The following is a 12,006-nucleotide window of genomic DNA, read 5'->3' on the forward strand; positions in this document are numbered from 1 at the left end:
CTATAAAAAAAACTCAATAAAAGTAAAATATAAATGGCCACCTTTTTAATTTTTTATTTGTAAGGCAGCCATTTTCAATTTCGCGATATTGGTTTCTTTTATTTGTTGAGAAGTTTACCAGTGGGAGGCTCCTTTGCATAGGATTCCGGCTATATCATGGGTACCAAAACGGCTCTTATTCTGCCGTGAAGCAGTAATGTGTAAGAACTATTAAGGGCGCCATCGCTAGTGAAATTACTGGGCAAATGTAACTCAACATCTTACATATGTCTCAAGGTGACGAGCGCAATTGTAGTGCCTCTCAGAATTTTTGTATTTTCAAGAATCCTGAGTGGTACTACATCCCTAATTGCCATAGAAAAGATTAAAGTAAAAGTAAAGTATAAAATAGTGTTAAATTTTTATTAGATAATGATAATCAATGATATTTGTGTGTTATAATGAGAAACAAAGAAAGTTCGTCGAAAGTTTAATGAATAATAAAACAGCTTTACGGTGACATATTTACTTTGAAAGCATATGTTTATTTTAACAATATTGATTTTTGATTCGTCATGTGTAATAAATTACCGTCAATATTCATATGTGGGACAGCCCATAATTACTATGTATTGATTGTAATTCTTTTGAAGTGAAAATATATTTTAAGCGCGACGAGTACTTCATTTTAAGAGTATTAAATGTTTTCTTTTGGGTAAAGTCTAAGGGAGCGCAATCAATAAGGGAAGTAACTACCAGACTAATTTATAGACTCTTATTATTGTATATATGATATCGATCGCCGGAATATGTTGGACGAGGGCAGCGCACGACCGGTCGGCCTTTGTCCAGCAATGGACGTCTTTCGTCTGATATAATATCATCATCAATCATCATCACACTTTGTTCACTGCTGGACAAAATCTCCCCCATACATCTCCACGATGATAGGTCCTGCGCTATACTTATCCAATATATTCCGGCGATCATGACCATATCGTCGGTTCATCATGTGGGGTAGGCCTACCAGCACTACGTCTTCCTGTCCGTGGTCGCCATTTAAGAACTTTACTGCCCCAAAGGCCATCTGTCCTTCGAACTATGTGCGCTGCCCACTGCCATTTCAGTTTCGCAATCGTTTTGTCGATGACTTTGGTTGATGCCTATGGACATCAGAAATACCGGAGGTCGAATTTGCGTTGAGGGCCATTGATATGGGAGTACTGTTGAGACTTGAAGGTCAATGTGTGTTGAATCAGTTGGAAGAATACAGCAGGCGGAAAATTATTCCATAAAGTTCGTAGCAAAAAGTTTCTAGTGATTCACTATTCGCGATTGTAGATGTCAGACATCAACGTATTGCGGCTGGAATTTATAATATTACCAATTAACGACAAAAAGCTGTGTTTTATAAGAAAGCGTCGACATTTATTTGTCGAAGGGCTAAAATAATCTAACATCTAGGATCCAATAATCTCCAAATAATATGCCAAAACTACACATACCAAAAATTATGAAAACACTGTCAGTTTTGCCAAATACCACCTCCAAGGCTACAAATGCCAGTGGGAGGCTCCTTTGCACAGGATGCCGGCTAGATTATGGATACCACAACGGAGCTTTTTTATTACTGTTTCGGTCTGAAGGGCGACGTAGCTAGTGAAATTACTGGGCAAATGAGATAACATCGTATGTCTCAAGGTGACGAGCGCAATTGTAGTGTCGCTCAGAATTTTTGGATTCAAACAAACTAAACCTATTATTGGTATAGTTATAGCTTTTCGACGTGAATTTTAGTCTTATACAAATCCCGTGGGAACCATGGATTTTTCGGGGTTAAAATGTTGCGGTGTTTCCGGGACGATACGACGTGGACGCGTTCTCTTTCCTTAAAGCCCGGCAACGCTCCTGTGATTCCTCTGGTGTTGCAAGAGATTGTGGGCGGCGGTGATCACTTAACACCAGGTGACCCGTACGCTCGTTTGTCCTCATATTCCATAAAAAAAAACAACACTCTATAAACATCATGAAGCTACATTAGTTCGAAAAGAGGCTTTGATATCGGGGGAAGAACTGATAAGAAACTCACAGCCCATCTATAGCCTATATAATATCATACAATTTTAGATGGACTGAGCAGAACCAGACAAGAAGCATGCATCACTATTTTTTATATTATCTACTATATGTACTATATATTTGATGCATGCACTGTACTCAATAACTCTTGATTTACGTGTTCATTTATATTTACTTATTTTTTGACTTACTAGTGTAAGGCATTGACTATATGACGTTTGAGTATGTTTGTTCCATCACTTTGCATATTATACTGTAATAGAAATGATTTGTAAAGTGATGAAAATGTAAATCTTGATTTAAAAGAGTGGCAATGAGATTCTTGCTACTTATACTCATTAGCTCAACCCTTTACGAAGTACAGGTAGATGTATGTTCATAGGCACATAAGTGAATTTGCTAGAAACTATCATAACCATAATGTTAACACCAGGAACAGACATAAATTTATAATGTCTACTACTCGGCTAAGTCGAGTTAGTAAGTCTTTTGTGGGGCGATGTATATGCTTTTACAACAAGATCCGAGAAAATGTTCAAAACAAAAGCATTACGTTATTCAAAAGAATTGTAAAAAAATGTTTGTGTGGTAAAGGTTACTATAACATAAATGACTTTCTTAATGATACCACAGATTGGGAATGGAGTGACCGCCCTCAGGCTATTAAATAATAAGTATAATTGTACAATATTGCTTTGTAAACATATTTTTTCGATGAAAAAAAAAAGCCCGCTGAGTTTGTTGCGTCCGTTCTTCTCAGGACTGAGGCATTTATTTTTGAATGATGATGAATTTTTGACTTTCAAGAAGTGATGTCACATCCTATTTTGAATAAAAATATTTGAATTTGAATTAAATGAGAAAAAAATGTTTTTTGAGATTCATAAGTGTCATTTCCGTCACCTACATGAATAAAGTGATTTTGATTTGATTAGATAAGCCTTCTTTGTCAAAGAAGCTTTAATATATTTCTTGAATTTGTGTTCAGTGAGTTAGAATATACAGTCTGGCCTGTTACGTGCAGGAATGAAAAATTAAAAAGTTTTTATGTGAATAATATTTTTTTGAGGTTATATGCTGAGTCAAACTTGTCATATGCTGTGTGAACTTTAGTACAATTTTTTTTATAAAGCTTGAAAATAAGTTCTATTTTTAAGTCCTACAATGGGTTAGATGGTTTTTGGCTCCTTTCAATGTAAAAAGGTAAAATGAAATTATTTACTTTAATTAGATTTCTTTGGATTTATCACATGATACCCCTGTGTTACTTATATGTACTCTTAAAATAATTCCGTTTATGTAATGTTTATTTGCCCAGTAATTTCAATAGCTGCGGCCCTCTTCAGACCGAAACACAATAATGCTTACACATTACTGCTTCACAGAAGAAATAGGCGCCGTTGTGGTAGGTACCCTCAATCTAGCAGGAATCCTGTGCAATGGAGCCTCCTACTGGTAAAATTATGACTGTATATGTAATAAAATGTGACTGTCGATTTTTGTACGTTTACAAAATTGTATAAGTCATGATCCAATAAAGATAATATACTATATGTATAACCACAGCGTAGGGATGGATGCTTACGGATGTATAAACTATAAATATAGACCTTTAGTGTGCAGTGTATATGTTGGACGGTAATTGCTGGTTGACCAATGTATAAGCTCCAGCGGATTATTGAAGGTGATTCCTCAGAAAAAGAAGGTAGGTGAATGAAACAAAGGAATGAATATAAATATTTATTTGCACCACCCCGCCAGCACGGGCTTGATCTCAACGCATAGATGTTAATTATAATAATATTAGTTACAGCTAAATGTTCACCAACCATGACCGAATGACTGGGCGTATGTGGCAAGTGGGGCATGAACGACGGTTGGGGCTGTATGAACTACCTGCTGGGTCAGTACTGGGGCTGCGTGGACCACTGGCTGGGCAACTGCTACTGGGGCAGCGTGGACAACAGCTTGAGATACTGGGTGAATGACCTGTTTACAGTTTAGTCTTTTAGTATTCTATAGAATATAAACATATCTGTATGGTTATAATTTGTAAAACATAAAAAACAATGCCTTTAAGGGTAAATTTTAATAAGAAAGTACCAGCCACTGTTCAGGAATTATCTATAAATAAATTTAAATGTTTTATTAAAAAATGCCTCTGTCGTAAGTCCCACTACTCCACAGCTAAATACATAAGTGATCGTACAGCTTGGGACTAGATTAAAATTATTTTATAGCAATAGCAATGACAGTACAACATTGTATATTTCATTAAAAAAAGCACAAAAAAATAATGCTGGGAGAGTTTCTTGCGTCTGCGTGCGTTTCGCATCTTCTATCTCAGAGCTTCATTTGTTTCCGAAGCGGTGGTAGTGTCTAGTATATTAAAAATAACATCAAAAAGAATTCAAAAGAAATCATGCATCAGAAATCATTATGCCTTTTTCACTATTTCACTGCGACCAGTGTGATCTATTGTTACAGCCACCGTTAACTATAGCTCACTGCTAAGATTGATTCTTTTCATGAATCTTATTATATCTTTTGCTGTCGTATCTCAAATAGTTGAAGAATTGGACTTCCCAAAGAGATGCCACTTAACGTTTACGAATTAAATGACCACATTCAGAGAGGATGTGGAACGGGGTTTCATCTGCAGAGTACAGAATCTACACGCTCTGCAATCTGTGAGGCCCAATAGATAGTTTTTTTTTATTATTTCTCTGAAGGTGATCATCAACATGTCCACACACTGTTTCCGGCATGTCGTTTAATTATAGGATACCCGATTTGTATAGTTTTAATTATCTTTTTTTCTTTTATTGTCTTATAGTTCGTTGCCTTGTGAAAACCAGTGGTACCAGCTTATAACTCCAAAAAATGCTGAGAAAGGGTCCTATTACTATATACACCCCAGAGTTAAGTCCAAAATTGTATCTTATTTGTGAATATGTCGAATAAAGAATGTTTATGTCTATGTATGATAATTGTCATAATAATAATTTATTTATTCAAAATTTATTCCTTTAGAATTATATTTCATGTAAATTAAATCCATAATATGAAATGTCACCCCCCATTTTGTTACCCTAAGTGGGGCGTTCACTGTCCGAGTACTTTAGAACCGAGGGCACTCGTACGAGTTCAATATTAAATTCGGATTCCTTTTTTACACGCATCCCAGTTCACAGATACTTATTTGAAAATGCAATAATAATGCAATAATGCTTCTTATAGCTTTACCTTTCTTAGATGACGCCGTAACGTTTTATAAAATCATCCGTGTAAACAAGTATGGATAAATCTACGCCTAAATAACATTAAGTAATTTCGATATTTCATTATAAGTCCAGATGTTTTAGTTGATTTCTTTAGATTTCGTTTCATGTGAAGATATAAGTCTTATTTGATATAGTTTAATATTATGGAGTTTTATTACTGTATTAGCTGATGCTCGCGACTTCATCCGCATATATAAAGGGTTTTTAAAATAAAAAGCAAGTTTGGAATTGAAGATTATCTCATGTCCTATTCTAGTTCCGGTTCCCGTTTTCGCTCCCGTTCCCAACATATTATATGAATCTTATTTCGAGGAAGATCGCTATGGCGAATTTAAACTACTATAAGTATAGTTAAAGCTCATCGACGTGAATTTCAGATTTTCACAAATCCCGCGAGAACCATAATTTTTTCCGATATAAATCGGTTCAGTAGCTCCTGCGTTTTTACGCAGGAGCTACTGAACCGACCCAACAAACAAACTTACATTCAAATTTATAAGATTAGTAAAGATTCAATATACATAAAAAATACAATCTGTACAAGTTAGAGAGTCGGAAAAATCTGGGATATTGTCTAAAAGTCCGGATATGTCCGGATGGTAGACCTGCCCTTTTGACGGCTGAGTCAGACTGTATCGGATGATCATCCGATAGCTTTCAAATCGCGTGTTTAGTTAAACGTGTTGCGTCCGAATAGTTATCTGTGTGCACTCGGTCTAAGTGTATCCGGGTAGTGAAAACCGCGCTTTAGGGATGTTATTATTACATGAATAGATAAAAAGACACCCTAGACTCTCAACTGTTGTAGTAGTTGGGCATAAAATGAGAAAAATTAAAAAAAAATGTGGTGTGGTTGGAGTGGAGTTACTTACTCTTTGGAATGAAGAGTAGCTAGTAGCAGCTGGGGCGTGGACAACTGCTGGGGCCGCGTGGACAATAGGGGCAGCCTGGACCACAGGAGCTGCTTGGATAATGGGCGCGTGGGCAACGGAGATTGTTGGCTGGTGGGCTATGCTTAGCTGTGGACGAAAATCATTCACAATAGAGTAGAAGCTAACAAAAATTACTTAAAGTTTATATCCATGTTGAGTTATGTTATTAATAATTACATTATTATAAGTTACAAAGACAAATTAAAATTGCTCAATATGAAATCCTTAGAACTGATGAGAAATCACCACAAATTCTTTTCTTAAATAAATTATTAAACAATTAATAAGAATATCCATTACTTCTATCAAAGATTTGTTTTATTTGTACCACCTTATCATGGTCGATAATAGACGTAGTAAGTACCTACATATCTATCATATTATTTTTCAGAAACAATTATTATGGATTAAAGTTCACTCATCCAACTTATTTCAAAATTATACAACAGAAAATTCCACAGTAATAGTAGTATAGATATATTATACATTTTAATACATTTGGAAATTTTAAGAAATATGCTTTTTTATTCATTCTACCAATTTTAATATTTCAGTTTTTATTTTAAACTAGATTAATTAAAATTCAGGGCGTATAAGCTCAGAACCCTTCAAAATAAAAGCAGTAAGCAACATTCTAAGTGTATTTAATGCTTAAATTCCGATCAAAATTATAGTTAAAACGGGTTTTAACCATTAAATTTAATCCATTTCCAAGTTTTGTTTACTATCATTTATCGCTTGTTTGTCCATATAGGCTTGTTTGTCCTATTTCCCAAAAATTTGAGTAAGTCTGAGTTCCACTTAGAGTCCAAGGGATTTGATTCTGATTAACTAACAATTTGATGTTTATTAAATAACAATACCAAAGTCTTGATATACGATATTTAATTAAAGAAAGCCATCGCGATTTTTGAACGATTTCAATTGCCTATTCGGTGTAACTGCTTTTGTTTTATTTTAAATTTTTATGATAAGCTTTAAATAATGATAAAACATATAAAAGTCGTTATATAACCAACCAAGTTTCCAATGATATCCAACTCATAATTCAAGTTTACCACCACAGTATTAGTATTGTGAAGTGTAGTGAACACCGGCCGTACAATAAACGATTGAGACTAAATCTGCGCACTAGCATGCCACCTGGATATTCAAGGATAGTACGCTTGTTCCTTTAATAAATCCTTTTGTTCACGCCTTAACTTAATACCGAAACTTAAAAACCATTATAAATTTCACAATCATTAGCATAAAAGGCATTTATTTTCTCAAAATTGATTCCTTTAGAATTCTTTTTGATATCATTTTTAATAAATAGACACAACTACTGCATCGGAAACAAATGGCACTCTGAGAGAGGAGAAGCGGCGCAAGAAACTTTTTTTAAATCAAATATACAATGTTGTATTGTCATTGCTATTGCTATAAAATAATCATAATCTAGTCCCAGGCTGTCGGATCACTTAGATATTCAGCTGTGGAGTAGTAGGATATACGACAGAGCCATTTTTTAATAAAACATTTAAATTTATTTATAGATAATGCCTGAACAGTGGCTGGGACTTTATAATAAAAGTATATACATTTACCCTTAAAGCTATTATGTATATTATGAAGCCTACTAGAATTAGTTACAAACAATCCTTTATTTCTTGTTCTAATAATGAAAATCACTATTAAGAGCAAATAGGTGACGATTTTTGTGAACGTATATTAAATTTTCATTGAACCAGGTTAACTCCCAATATAATAATATCAATATAAAAGTTACTGAATGACTGAATAGTAATTCAATTAATTCAAATATTCATATTATAGGTATTTTTGTACGGACTTGCATTAAAAGTTCACAATTTCAGCTAAAGTAGAGAAACCTATTGGCCCTGGGGACTTACTTTGGCCCAATATTGAAATTCTTTTAATTTCCAGTCCACGTAAAATATATTAGAAATATGGTTTCCTACGCTTACTATACCAGTGGGAGGCTCCTCTGCACCGGATGCTGGCTAGATTATGGGTACCATAACGGCGCCTATTTCTACCGAGAAGCGGTAATGTGTAAACATTAACACTGTTTCGGTCTGAAGGGCGCTGTAGCTAGTGAAATTACTGGGCAAATGAGACTTAACATCTTATGTCTCAAGGTGAAGAGCGCAATTGTGGTGTCGCTCAGAGTTTTTGGGTTTTTCAAGAATTCTGAGCGGCACTGCATTGTAATGGGCAAGGCATATCAATTACCATCAGCAGAACGTCTTAATCGTCTCGTCTCTTATTTTCATAGAATGAAAAAAGTGTAGTTGCGAACCTTAACCCTAACATTAAACACAGATCAGTAACTATGACATCGTTTTAATTTTAGCCTGAAGTGACCATGACTATAGAAAGTAGCCCACTCTAATTATACATTCATCTAAGGCTTTGTTACTTACTGATGGAGCATATCCTCCAAAGTCTCCATATCCTCCAAGGCCTCCATATCCTCCAAGGCCTCCATATCCTCCAAGGCCTCCAAGACCATAGCTTCCGAACCCTGAGAGGAAGCCAGGTTTGGGCTTGGCCACTACTACGGCGACGAGAGCGAAGAATACCTGAATACGGGATTATTTCAATGAAAATTTCTGTTAAAAGTTAATCTTTAAATATTAAAGGTTTTTCTGATGGCAGAGGTGGACAAACAGTTAAGTAATCACCGACGCCCAAATTCTCCCGCAACATCACTAGGAACAGGAGCGTTGCCGGTCTCGTAGAAAGGTTTGAAAAGGTACTCATTTAAACTTTTTTATAGTTTAATCGATCAGCTTCTTAATCTTCAATAACTCTGATGTAAGCATAGACTTTGGAGATGGATCGAAAAAAAAACTAAAATATTATTATCATCTTTAACAATTTGTTATTTTGAAAGTGATATATCTCGCTTCTGGGATTAATTATACAATTTATTAGAATTGTTCATTCAAATTATTGAATCCAAAATTTATGAACCTAGACGGAATCGCAACCTAAGAGTTGATCAAGACATACCAAGATTGAGTTGGCAAGAGCGCTCGGCCGGAACCCGAGAGGTCGTGGGTTCGAATAGTACAAAAATAAATCTAAATACTATAACATTTGTAATTAAATCATAAAAAAAGTTGTACGAAACCATTGATAGGCTATTTCGCCTCGCATTACAAACAAGAGTTAGAATGTTAGATAAATAGTAGTTGATGGTAGAAGTAATCGAATGAAAACTTTTGGATAACCTCTTGAATAAAAAATACAAAGATTAATACTAATTAGTTCAACTTCTTAATACACTAAGACTGGGTTGCATCATATTGGCTGTTATGGTTGAAGTCAAATTTAACTTTAACTTTAACAACGCTGACTTTAACATAAACTGTGAAATGTGTTGCACCATCGTATTCCTTGGCATAGTTAATGTTAAAAAGTCAATATCATATATTTTTTTCAAACTTTTGACAGGTCGTTATTTAAATATTTAACATAAATAATATGTTTAACCGGCGAAGATTTCACGGTTACGGTTAACAGTTAAATTTACGATGTCATCTAAAAATTCTCTGATGGTGCAACTCATTTTTTGCTTAACCGGTAGTTTAATTTTAGTTGGTGAAACCCAGCCTAAACAAAACAAAATAAAACTTACGATAGCGCGCATTTTGCTATGTGGTAGTTAACGTTGCTGTGGTAAGAATGCTGCTTGATCACCAAATGAGTTCCTTTTATACTATTTAGGAGTTTATATTAGCCTAGGTCGTGGTTAAGGCGTGTCATAGCTTGTGCAACCCCATATAAGTTTAAATATGTTACATTTATAAACATAAATCACAGATAATGAATGTGTAGACATTCTGTCGGTTTGAGGTTTACGCTTCTAGATTTTTCTGCGAATACCTCACTAATATCCACCTAGCTACATATAGAATAGATATAGGCCAAACAAGTCTTTATAAGGTATTGGATAATTTATTCGTAGATAGAGCCTCTATCTGCTAGAAAACCGCTGAAAACAGGCTAGGTTTGTTACTGTAGTGTGCGTGACAAGCTAGGTCTTACACTCGCGATAGTGTTGAGCATTGTTCAAAATAGAGGTTAACAGTCAACCTCTATTTTTTTTTTCGACCTTTTCACAGCTGTCACAGTCTATCTATACGATGATGTGTCCAACGATACAAGGCATGATTCTTTCAACACCAAAAGAAGATCATGAAAAAAGCAAATAAACTACAAAATGCCACGTTTTACCAGTATTGGATTTAATTTAATAAAACAGTTCATAATTTAAATTCCTATGTCTTTATATCTGTAAAATTAGTACCTATACATGCATTATATCTATATCTGTATATAAACAAAAGTATAGAGGTTTTCATTTGAGCGTGCATCACGGATTGAGTCTTCTAAGTTTTATTTCTTAGACACTTTTCCCTTAACAAATAAAATTTAAAAATTATAGTTAATCCTGTACTTACACATTTGTATTAATACTTGCAGTGTGGTTAAAAAAGTTTTTTAAAAGTGGTTTAGAATTTTTGTGTTCGTCTATTTGTCTGTATTCATGTTTAGGCAAAACGCAAAAACAACTGAATAGATTTAATTCAAATTTTTCCAAGAACATTAACAAGAGGTCGAAGGAACTTATATAGGCTGCAATAATATATTCTTACACTAAATGTGAGTATTGTACTCTTGATGCTTTATTGCTTACATGCGGATGAAGTCGCGGGCTGCAGCCAGTTATAACATATTTAATACACCAGCGTCCACAGTAAGGCTACTCCTCATGTCGAAGCTACTTCGGTTGATGCTTTGACAGCTGCTATAGTTAATAGCATACATTTTTGTGCCGTTTGGTGTCTTGACACATGGCCCGTGGGACCCAGAGGCGCGGAGAATGTACAAAGTACTATCTTCTCGCCTCAATAAGGCTACTGGAGACCCAAACGCTGGCAGCTATTTCGGTCACCGGATCAGCCTAGCTATCCAACGCGGAAATGCTGCCAGTATTCTTGGTACGCTTCCCCAACAGTACTTACAATACTATTAATTGCCTAAATTGTACATATCGTTATCAACATTAATTTGTTTTAAATAAATGTATTGCATTTAAATATTGTTTAAAGGATCAAAATGCTTAGAATGTGTGAATAAATCTTTAATTTAATCTTCTCTAGTTTGATCAATTAAATTTCATTTTTCACGTTTCATTTGATCTTAGAACTTTTTACGATAACAGGATAGGTATATTTTTAGTAGAACTATGTATCTCATAGAAAAACTACGTTAAATATCGACTTGAAAAACTGAAAAGTTAATAACGGTTTAATTTAATACACCTCGTTAAGAAAGCTGATACCTTTAATATTAATAAAATACTACCTATTTATAGGGCTTAAGTCAGTGCTTGCGCGCTTGGGCTGTTAAGTTCTAAACGAAGCTTTCGCGCTCAAAGTCACGCGTGGCGAGTGTAAGTACTATTCCATTTGGCTTGGCCTATCAATAGATAATATTTTATACATATTAACGGTGTCAGGTTTGCATAAGAGATGTGTTAATTGAATAGATTTTTTTAAAGTTACTATGGGTAGGCCTACGAAAGGTGCCGAGCGCCTTAAGCAATATAGATCCCTAGAAACAGGATCGGAAAAAAGGGACCTACTTGTGAGACAGTGAAAGATCGTGAATAACGTTAACGTAACAAACGTTAGCGATGAATGACAGGTAGCTAA

The 12,006-nt window shown here is 34.8% G+C and overlaps 2 long non-coding RNA genes across 3 annotated transcripts; one reads left to right on the forward strand and one right to left on the reverse strand.

The window, feature by feature from the left end:
- The first annotated feature begins 3,165 nt into the window (after positions 1 to 3,165).
- On the forward strand, positions 3,166 to 5,031 carry LOC126974306 (uncharacterized). 2 transcript variants are annotated; one of them, XR_007731509.1, is made up of 3 exons: positions 3,166 to 3,261; positions 3,866 to 4,038; positions 4,895 to 5,031. It is a non-coding gene; the product is annotated as an uncharacterized LOC126974306 (long non-coding RNA). The 2 variants fall into 2 exon arrangements; XR_007731508.1 differs by lacking the exon at positions 3,166 to 3,261 and adding an exon at positions 3,537 to 3,763.
- LOC126974305 (uncharacterized) lies at positions 3,786 to 9,971 on the reverse strand. The gene is made up of 4 exons (XR_007731507.1): positions 9,924 to 9,971; positions 8,704 to 8,862; positions 6,215 to 6,361; positions 3,786 to 4,047 (listed from the first exon to the last, which is right to left on the reverse strand). It is a non-coding gene; the product is annotated as an uncharacterized LOC126974305 (long non-coding RNA).
- Between the last annotated feature and the right edge of the window lie 2,035 nt (positions 9,972 to 12,006).

The sequence above is a fragment of the Leptidea sinapis genome, chromosome 32 (assembly GCF_905404315.1).
Source record: "Leptidea sinapis chromosome 32, ilLepSina1.1, whole genome shotgun sequence".
Taxonomy (NCBI): domain Eukaryota; kingdom Metazoa; phylum Arthropoda; class Insecta; order Lepidoptera; family Pieridae; genus Leptidea; species Leptidea sinapis.